At 47.4% G+C, this 7545-nt stretch overlaps 1 pseudogene; it reads right to left on the minus strand.

Moving 5' to 3' along the window:
• Nucleotides 1-4638: 4638 nt before the first annotated feature.
• On the minus strand, nt 4639-5429 carry LOC142441292 (small ribosomal subunit protein eS1 pseudogene; annotated as a pseudogene).
• Between the last annotated feature and the right edge of the window lie 2116 nt (nt 5430-7545).

The raw sequence follows: 7545 nt of genomic DNA on the forward strand, positions 1-7545 counted from the left end.
TCTGTGTTTTGTTTTTTTGAGTTGGAGGTGGCCGGGCCTTGGTGTTGGGGAACAGGTGGACCAGACACACTGCCAACAGCTGACCACCCCAAATGCATCTTTCAGCAAAAAGTTGCCTGTGCATTGCTGGCTGAGCAGAAAGAAATCAATCCTCAGAGCCACCACCCGTGTCTCAGCGCTGCCCTCCTGCTTCCCCCTTCCTCCCAGTTTTCTTCATTGAGCATTGACTCCATGTGGAGGTGGATGTCAGGCATGCGTCATGCGCTCCTGCTTCAGCAACCCCTTGGGTGGCGTGGGGGATGATTTATGAGGTGAGTGTGAGGGCCTGAAGAGCCATGGTGGCGTAGTAGTTAACATCGGGCTGCTAACCCCCAGATCAGCAGTTTGACATCACTAACTGCCCCCTAAAGAGCTGCAGCCTCAGACACTCACGGCCAGCTCCGCTCTGTCTGACAGGGTTGCTGGGAGTCGGCATCCGCCCCATGGCAGTGACAGGGAATAAGGAGTCCTGGTAGCACTGTGGGTTATGAGTGGGCCACTAACCGCCAGGCCACCAGCCTCTCCTCACGAGAAAGATGGGCCAGTTGGCTCGGGTCTGAATTTAGCGCCTAGGTCAGGAGCCCTATAGAGTATGCGTTGGAAGCCCCTGGATGGGAGTGGGTTTGAGTAAATGTGTCATTGTTTTCCCTTCTGTTTGATTAGTGTTTTAGCTGACACAGAGAGCTTTGGTCAGGATGGAGGTCAGTTTCCTCTCTCACCGTAGGCCAGGTGGCTGTCAACACGAGGATGGGCCCATACTTTCCCCCACGATGTTGGAGGTATCCCCAGAGCAAGTAGGGGAGAAAGACTGGCCGAGGGCAGCTGTGCTCTGTGCTTCTCATTGGTCAGTCTGCGCTGTGAGTAGAAACACCCACAGGGCCTCACCAACCTCAGGGTCACCCAGAGCCCAGGACAAGGCTGCTTCTCTTGTCAAAGGGCTTTGTAAAATACCTGTCCCTTTTTGGTCTGAGCATCAGACTCTTGTTCTAAGGACAGGAAACTGTGTCTTTGGGGGGAACCAGTCAGAAGGGAATGGGAGCGAAGGCGTTAGTCTAAGCACAGGTAGCTTCTGAGGGAAAGCCTGTTTTCTTGATAAGTATACTTGCTGCCTCAGATATTACTAGATCTACAACTAATATTTAATGTGTCCTAAAAACGTCTTCAGTGTTCTCCAGGTAACTGGACAAACCCAATCAGTCTCTCTCATGAGCAACCTACGTGGGAGCACCCAATGCATATGAATTCAGAGGGGCGGGGCTAGTAAAGGGTCGCTAGGAGTCAGAATCAACTCAATGACAGGGAAGGTTTTTTAAAATTAAATTTTACTACTTTAAAGTGTGTTCCCTTGTCTCTCGATTTGTTAACACCACTTCTTTTCCTCCTCTTCCTCTCTCCCATGCCCCTCCAGAACCATCGGTCCCATTGATTTCTCCTCCAGAGTGTCTAGCTAGACCTGCAGAGATAATGGTATGCACAAAAATAAGACAGCAAAACAAAGCAACAAAAGAAACAACAAAACAATGACACACAAAAAGAAAAGCCTATAAATAGTTCAAGGTCTGTTTGTTGACCACTAGGAGTGTTTTCCAGTTGAGTCTGATGGAGTGCCACGCCCTGGCCTCAAAGTCTATTTTTGGTATTCCCTGGGGACTTCGTTGCTCTGCTCTCCTTGTTCTGTTGCACGTCCTTAGTGTTTTGCCTTGGTGGGATCAGATCGGGCACAATTCCCACAGTGTCTCCATTGTCTCCTGTAGGACCATGGGTCAGTGAGGGAAGTCGTGTCTTGTAGTGGGGCCACCCAAATAAATTTTTGCTTTTTATTGGAGTGGATGGTCACCAAAACTTGTATTTGGATTTGTTAAAAAAGAACGAAAGAAAAGTGGATAGATCTGAATGTTTGGAGCTTTTGATAGAAAGTTATGATTTTCTTCATTGACTAAACAAAACAAAACCCACTGCCATTGAGTCGATTCTGAGCGGTCATGACCTTGTAGGCCAGGGTAGGAGTGCCGCATGAGTGTCTGAGACTGTGGCTCTTTACAGGAGCAGAGCCTCACCTTTCCCCTTTGGAGCAGCTGGTGGCTTCTCACTGCTGACCTTGCAGTTAGCACCCAGCGTGGAACGCAGGACTCTCGTGAGAAATGATGAGTGGTTCAGTGGGTGGAGGGTTGAGTTCATTGTCATTCTAAATCTTGGTGACAGCCAAGATGCACGTACCACCCACCGTGTGCCAGCGGAGGTCCTGCAGGGCCTGTCCCCACTGTCACACCCCGAGTGTAGGACCAGACCTGTGCGTCCTCAGCCAAGCTCTGGATCTGCTACCAGGCATTTGTACCAGCTCAAATCCACGTGCACATACAGCTCTGTTTCCACCTCTGATGTCTCCTCCGCTCCAAACAACTTAGGAGGGACTCACACGAGCAGGAGCAAAGCCAAGGTATTGGTGCTGTCCTTACCCACCCCCTTGCTTTCCTTTCAGTGGTCCCCTTCTCTCCAGAGAGGGCCACTCTCGCCACAGTAGCTGGCGCCAAACACCAAGGGGGCCAGTCTTTTGTTCTCACTTCCCCTCTCACTCAGTTATCTAGTTCACTACCAAGTCTTCACAAGGCAGCCTGCATCTTTGCCGCTTCCTCTTTCACAGCCCCCTCCCCACTGGGTCCTCCTTTCCTTGCCCAGCAGGAATCATCTTTCATCTCCCTGGAGGAGTGCCCAGGACACTAGGCTCTAGGCCCAGCTCTGCTGGCTTGGCCCTCTGCTAACAATGTCCTGCATGGCTGCCCAGGCCCTGCCAGACACCCTGAAGAGAATTTGCTTCCCCCAATCCCTGAAGGTCCTCTTGGAGGCTGCCCTTGCCTGCCTGGTCTAAATTCACGTTATTCACAGCCCTATTCACCAATGTTGGTTCACTGTTGCTGGTCCCTGGGCTTCCTCTCCATCCTCCCCATGCTTAGAACCATTCCTGGTATGTGGTAGAGCTCAACACATTTTTTTTTTGCAATGGATGAATGAATGAATGTTTTGTATGCATGAACATAGGTCATGCAGAGGATAGCTAAAACAAACTAAGAAAGAAACACTAATGAAAACAAATGTTGAGCTCCTGTTGTATTGGGTATTTTTTTTTTTTGGTATCTATCTATTTATTTATTTATTTATTAGAATACTTGTATTGGGGGCTCTTACATCTCTTATCACAATCCATACATCCATCCAGTGTGTCAAGCATATATGCCCATATACTGTCATCATAATTTTCAAAGCATTCTCTTCCCACTTGATCTCCTGATATCAGCTACCCATTTCTTCCCCCTTCCTCCCCACCTGCCCTCCCTCATGAACCCTTGATAAGTTATAGGTTTTTTTCCCCATATTTTATATCATCCTTAATCGCCCCCACCCGCTTTTCCATTATTTGTTCCTCTGAGAGGGGTTTCTAGGTTGATTCTTGTGATTGATTCTCCCTTTTTCCCTCTACACTCTCCTAATCCTCCTGGTATCTCTATTCTCCTTGTTGGCCCTGAGGGGTTTATCTATCCTGGATTCCCTGTGTTTCAGGCTCATATCTGTCTAGTCTAATCCAATTTGGGATACTTTCATTTTTATTGTTCACTTTTATTTTATTCTCATGAGCTGTCAGATGAAGCTGCCCAGAGGTGCAGTGACCTGACTGAGGCTCCCATCTGGGTAGGACTGGCACTTGGTGGAATCTTTGGGACTAAGCAGCTGTGGTATTTTGCTTGGTGAATCAGATACAGTGGGTACGGCCAGACCAGATCTTGGAGACTGTGCTATTGGACTGGTGCTCCAGGCTGGGGAGCTTGGACTCTCAACTGCTGGTTACTGGGAGCCTTAGCGGTTTTTTGCAAGGTGTGTTAGGCCGGGTTGACTAGAGAAACAAATCCAGCGACACTCATATATGTGTAAGAAAGAGCTATATATCAAGAAGAACATCCCAGCCCAGTCCAATTCAAGTCTATAAGTCCAATACTAGTCCATAAGTCTGATCCTAGTCCACAAGTCCCTCTCCAGACTCACGCAGCCACATGTAATGATGCTTGTAGAGGATTCAGGAAGAGCATAGGCCAGTGGTGCAAGGTTGTGTGGACTTTGGTGGTGGCCACATCAGAGGGTTCGCAGCATCCAGGGTCAGCAAGCAGGCAGGTGAAGGTGGGGAGAGGGGAAGGTTCTCAGGACCCTCATTATGAGAAGTCTACACCCAATGTCACTCTGGCACCTGTTGGAGGAGCAGTGCTCAAAGAGCGGCCTGGGGACCCTGGAGACCCATTCAGGGGGTGGGTGGGGATGTCCCAAGATCAGAACCATTTCCAAAGTTGAACAAATATGATACTCATTCACCCACCCGAGGCTAGTTCACGGGGTGGTACCATGAGGGATCAAATGAGAACCCAGCTGTCTCCGATGAAGCCCTCCAGGAAATTGATTTGTAAAAGTGTAAAGGTGCATTTTTAAAATAAATCATTTTATTGGGGGCTCTGACAGCTCTTCTCACAATCCATACATCAATTGTATCAAGCACATTTGTTGTCATCATTTTTTTTCACAATAAGACCTTTTATTTGTCAACATTGAGTCTGAATTTTACACAGATTTTTGAACTGGGGGCTGATAGCCATCAGCTCGCTCCACTTTTGCACCTGTCTCATCGCCAGTAGTTTTTCCAGAACTGCCACCTTCACCATGAAGCTCCATGAGTTTTCCCAATTCAAACTTGGGCTTTTTCAGCATCTTTACTTTTCTGACAAGCACAGCATGGAGAGGATAAATAGACTGGCAAGCCTTTTCTCTGTCTTTCCAAGTGCTGCCTGCCATCCATTTAGCGACCACTTCTTTCAAGTCATTTGTCTGCACCTCTCGGGTCATGATTTCCATCATTTTCTTTCGGATTTGGCGGACCTGCTGGTGCTGAGCATAAGAGGTCTTCCGAATCCGATTATTGCGGTTTTTAGTAAAACCAACACAGAATAGACGAAGTAGACACCCATCTGTAGTCTTGACATCAACATGAGCTTCAATCATGGTCTGCCACTTCTTGACCATGGAGCACATCTTGTCCCATGTCAGGTCCATGCCGTGGAAGTTGGTCAGGCAGTTTTTGCCCTGAACATCCTCGGTAATTAACTAAAATTTCCTAAAGGCAACCTCGTTCTGTAGATCAGCAAGGCTCACTTCAAAAACTCGGCCCTTGAGGCCATCAGATGCAATTTTGGTTCCTGAGTCCTGGTGACTAGTGTTTTCCCAGTACTTCTTATGTTGAACATAGCTGGTGCTTTCACATCAGACCAATCTTTCTTAGGAAACGGATTGACCACTTTCTTCTTAGCTCCTTTTTTGCTACCTTTGGTAAGGCGCTTGTTCTTGCCAACCGCCATGGCATCGTGCAGAGAGCCAAAAGGCTGTTGTCATCATTTTCAAAACATTTTCTTTCTGCTTGAGCCCTTGGTATCAGCTCCTCTTCCCCCCTCCCTTCCTCACTTTCCCTCCCTCATAAATCCTTAATAATTTATAAATTATTATTTTCATATATTTCTTACACCTTTAGCTGTCTCCCTTCACCCACATTTCTGTTGTTTGTCCCCCTTGGGTGGGGGCTTATATGTCAATCATTACAATAGGTTCCCCTTTCTCTCCCTTCTCCCCGCCCCCCTCACCACTCCTTCTACCCTCATGGTATCATTACTCTCCTTACTGTACCTGAGGGGGTTATCTGTCCCGGATTCTGTGTGTTGCGAGCTCTTACATGCTCTGATCTAACCAGATTTGTAAGGTAGAACTGGGGTCATGATAGTGGGGGGAAGAAGCATTAAGGAACTAGAGGAATGTTGTGTGTTGCATCGATGCTATTCTGCACTCTGGCTGACTTTCCCCTTCCCCGTGACCCTTCTGTGAGGGGATGTCCAATTTTCTACAAATGGCCTTTGGGTCTTCACTCCGACCCCCTCATTTGCATCAATATGATTGCTTGTTTGGGGTCTTCTGGTACCTGATCCCATTGACACCACATGATCACACAGGCTGGTGTGCTTCTTCCATGTGGGCTTTGTTGTTTCCCAGCTACATGGCCGCTTGATTATCTTCAAGTCTTTAAGACCTCAGATGCTATATCTTCTGTTAGCCGGGCCCAATCAAAGCTGCATTTCTTATAATGAACTTTTTTTGGTCTGGAAAACAGTTATTTGTTCATCCAAAGTATGTTAGCATAATGGTTTTAATCTTGCGATCCCCAAATGGGTTAATCCGTGTAAGCCCCTCAGTATCAATTTCTAGTACTGGTAGACCCAACCTCCATGAGCAAGATCTCTTTGGGTTAGAGTGCCAAGGGACTCTGACATGGGAACTTTGGGAGCCACCGCCCGGGGGCGGGTGTGTCCATCTATAGCCTCAGCTCACGGTGATCACATGCCCTGGCCAGCCCATGCAAAGCAGGCAGGACAGAGGAGGGGGAGTTTTCTGAGTCTGTCAAGAGTCTTGCAAGACCCGTCCCATTTTGTTGCCCAGGAGTGGGCCACATAGCTTTGGGGAACTCTATGGGAAGCCCCACTGAATCTCAGGAACATTCCTGGAAGTGGGGAATCTTGGGGCCTGGTATTCTTCCTCGCAGTAGTGGTGGAGGAAGTTAGTTGAGGATAGGCATGGGGGGAGCCCTGTGACACATAATGCTCCCTGCCTGTCTTCCCTGCTAAGAAGCCCAGCTTTGTGTGAGACAGGATCTATCCCTGCTTCCCTTGCATAGGTGTGTTCATGTGACAGCTCTGACCAATGGGACACCAGTGGGTGGAGCTTCCAGAAAAGGCTTTTACTTTCTCAGTTCTGCCTGGGAGACATACACGAAGACTAAGTACATAGGAAGTAATATTGGCAGTCTCTGATGGTTGCCTGCGTTCCTTCATTTATTAGCTTGTAGTTCTACAAAATGGTGATATTGAAGCGTTAATTGTCTTTACTAGTTAGCATAGGAGCCCTGGTAGTGTGGTGGTTAGGAGTTGGACTGCTAACCACAAGGTCCGCAGTTCAAAACCACCAGCTGTTCTGCAAGAGAAAGACACACTTTCTAGTCCTGTGAAGTTCACAGGGGCAGGTCCACCCTGTCCTTTAAGGTCACTCAGAGTCAGAAAGGACTTGACGGTGCTTTTTGTTTTTTGAGTTAGAATAGTTGTATAAAGAGAAACTTCCTATCAATTATTTGATTACTCTGAGGTAGAGTTCACATAGAACACCTCAAACAATTCTTGATTCTCCTTTCTCTCATCATATACCAATTTTCAAAATAGTCATTTGGTTCCGAGCATTTTTGAGTATTATTACGGGTCATGCATTGGAATATGGCTGTTTTTAAGCAGCAGAATGCTCAGGTTATAGAACAACAGCATTAATGTCACATGTAAGTTAAATTTTGCTGAAGATCCTCCAACAATGGTTACAGCATTTTCAGAGATTGAGGGCAGGTTCAGAAGAGGACATGGAACAAGGGATATCATTTCTGATGTC

The sequence above is a fragment of the Tenrec ecaudatus genome, chromosome 2, assembly GCF_050624435.1.
Source record: "Tenrec ecaudatus isolate mTenEca1 chromosome 2, mTenEca1.hap1, whole genome shotgun sequence".
Classification (NCBI taxonomy): Eukaryota; Metazoa; Chordata; class Mammalia; order Afrosoricida; family Tenrecidae; genus Tenrec; species Tenrec ecaudatus.